This window comes from Pinus tabuliformis, chromosome 4_2, assembly GCF_031772625.1.
Source record: "Pinus tabuliformis cultivar Carrire ecotype Pingquan chromosome 4_2, CPIR1, whole genome shotgun sequence".
NCBI classification, from domain to species: domain Eukaryota; kingdom Viridiplantae; phylum Streptophyta; class Pinopsida; order Pinales; family Pinaceae; genus Pinus; species Pinus tabuliformis.
The window spans coordinates 1,142,705,881-1,142,709,476 of record NC_142304.1 but is presented as its reverse complement, the minus strand read 5'-3'; positions in this window follow the sequence as shown (position 1 = coordinate 1,142,709,476).

The window sequence follows — 3,596 nt, the reverse complement described above, 5'->3', positions numbered from 1 at the left end:
GGGTCATATTGTATCTCATGAAGGTGTTAAGGTAGACCCTAGCAAAATGAAAGCCATTAAGGAATGGAAAATCCCCACATCCATAAGCATCTTTGAGGATTTCTCGGGTTGACAAGGTATTATTTCAAGTTTGTTAAGAATTATGGGAGAATAGTAGCACTTCTAACAACATTATTGAAGAAAGATGAATTTTCATGGTCTCCAAAAGTAACAAAGGCCTTTGAAAATCTTAAAGAGGCAATGTGTCAAGCGTTGGTCTTAGCTACGCCAGACTTTACAAAAACCTTTATTGTGGAATGTGATGCCTCGGGAAATGGAATTGATGTTGTTTTAATGCAAGAAGAAAGACCCATTGCTTTCGAAAGTCGTCCAATCAAAGGAAATTATTTATACAAAGCTATTTATGAAAAGAAAATGTTTGCAATACTACATGCACTTAAGAAATGGCGACCATGCCTAATGGGAAGACACTTCAAGGTAAAAACTGATCATGATAGTCTTAAATACTTTTTAGAAAAAAAAATATCTTCATAAGAGCAGAAAAAATGGGTCACAAAGATGTTGGGTTATGACTTTGAAATCATCTACAAAAAGGGAACCAAAATGTTTTGGCAGATGCACTCTCAAGAAAGGATGAGGATGTGGAAGCATTGTTTTGCACCATTTCCATTATCCAACTAGATTGGATAAACGAAGCAAAGGATGAATGGAAGAATGACGAAGAAGTGTAGGCACTCATTCAAAAGTTAAAACAAGATCCCAGTAAATCTGATACATTTAGCTGAAAAAATGATTCGTTATGGTATAAAGATCGCTTATACCTATGTAAGAATTCCCAACTCAAACAAAAGATTCTTATGGAATGCACACTTCTCCCTTAGGAGGGCACTCAATATTTTAAAAAACTTACCGCGAGGCTAAGAAGGATTTTTTTTGGGATGGCCTTAAATCGGATATTCAAAAGTTTGTGGCAGAATGTTTGGTTTTCCAAAAAGATAAAGTTGAAACAATTAAGACCCTTGGTCTATTGCAACCTTTATCCATTCCAATCCAACATTGGGAGGAGGTTTCAATGTATTTTGTCACATGTTTACCCAAGTTCGAAGGAAAGAGTGTCATCATGGTGGTAGTTGACAGACTTACCAAGTATGTACATTTTTGTGTATTATCTCATCCATTTAAAGTCAGTACAGTTTCTACTACATTTATGGAAACAATTCAAAAGCTACATGGAAACAATTCAAAAGCTACATGGAAACCCAAAGATTATTGTAAGCGACAGAGATCCCATTTTCACTGGAAATTTTTGGACATAATTATTTTCTTGTCTCGGTACTCAGTTAGCTCATAACTCATCTTATCATCCTCAATCTGATGGGAAAACTGAGATAGTAAACAAATGTTTGGAAGGATATCTTCATTTCTTTGTCTTTGATAAACAGGCACAATGGGTCAAGTGGTTGCCTCTGGCTGAATGGTGGTATAACACTTCCTTCCATACTGCAGAAAAAATGACCCCATTTATGGCACTTTATGGATATCATCCACCATCCATCACATCATATTTAAGAGAAAATTCTAAGGTTCAAGCAGTGGAAGATCACATCGAGCATCAATAACAAGTTCTCTAACTCTCAAAGGATAACCTCAGTTTGGCACATAATACAATGAAACAACAGGCATATCAACATCGTAGCGAAAGAAGTTTTGATGTAGGTGACTTGGTATTCCTACGACTACAACCATATAGACAAATGTCCCTCAAGCAAGCTAATAAGGATAATAAATTATCACCAAAGTATTATGGTCCATACAAGTTGTTGAAAAATATTGGTACTATGGCATACAAATTGGAGCTTCCTACAGCTTCTCAATTGCAACCAGTTTTCAATGTTTCATGTTTAAAAATGGTTATAGGTGACAAGCTCCTAGTTAAAACAATATTTTCAGAACTTGACGAGGAAGGAAAAATTGTATTGGAAGCTGAAGTAGTCACATAAACAATAACGTGACAACTCCAAAATCGATCAATTTCAGAGTAACTCATCAAGTGGAAGAACTTACCTACTGAAGATTCCACATGGGAGGATGATAATGTTATACAGAAGCATACATAACTACTCAAGCATTGAGGAAAACACTTTTTTGAAGGAGAGGGGCATGTTAGGTCCTTATAATACTAGTAATTCCCCCATTACTATTGTCATTGTACCACTTATTATTATTATTATTATTATTGTGCCCCTATTGTCCACCTCATTTGATTTCCAACACACTCCCATCTTAAATTCCACACATATTCCCTCTTTTAAATTGATGTTTATTTTTAGATAGGTTATAGGCACTTTCTAATCTCATTGAATTATTCATGAGCCTGATATTTTTCTATACCTTTCCATTTATAAACATGACCGATGCTACCTATATAGGATTAAATTATATCCCTTAATGACACCTTCATGCTCAATTCAATGTTTATGAGCTCAGCATTACATGTTTCCATTATGATTTCTTACACCACCATCTAAACCAATGGTTTCTCTATGAGACTGTAAGGAGAGACTACTTGATAGTCAAAGTTATTAATAAGGAGGAAACACACTTGGTGAGTTTTATTTTTTTAATTGAATCTCAACAAATTTCCTAGGGAATTCATTATGGTGTCCCAATAATTAAGAGCTAGGTTAAAAATTGTTGTTAATTATAATTCAATGCATTTAAAAAAAAAAAAAGCCAAGATAATCTAATATACACATGCATATATAAGCAAAATCACCATCACAATCATCACATAATTAGTAGTTGCACCATCACATTATAAACCTAGAAAATATTAATGATTCTTTTTTGAACAGTTAGAACCATAAATCATAGAGTGAAATGTCAAAATCTATCTTCATTCTCAAAGTACTCAGGATTATTTGAGTTTGCATTTTAATCTCATATTACAAGTTTTGGGCCCCTTGGTTATGCTTTGGTTTTCATCCAGAGGAATATACGGTCTTAAAATGATGCTAAAAATATATTTGTATGCACCTTAGTGCTTAGTGGTCTCATATTTTAGGTCATGTTTTAGATATTTTGTAAAACATATATTCCTTAGTTTGTATCAATTTATTTATGATAGGGGAAAGTGGTGTTTCCATAGGGTCATCAGGGTTACCCTATGAAACATAAACCATTATTTAGATACATGCATGACATAGCATTAATTTTCCACATGGAAAGTCAAACATAAATAAATTCGATGAACATCACAACTCTTAGTCAAATCATGTGAAGTTCACCATGAATGTATGAGAAGAAAAACATGTATCATTTCAATATGTATCAATTTATCATAAATTGGATGGATACCTTGGCCATTGGTTCTATATATAGAAGAGCCTAGTGCAAAATCCCAAGGTTACCTCTTTTGGAAGTTTGGAATCCTTAACACTCAAGGGATTCCATCATCTTGGGTGCTAAACACATAAATAAAAAAAGAGAGCATCTCCAAATGGTTATAAGAGACCAATGGGTATATTGGTAAATCCTTCTCCAATATATGTTATCAACCAAGGTTCTGTTATCATGATAAAATAATGAGCTTAAAT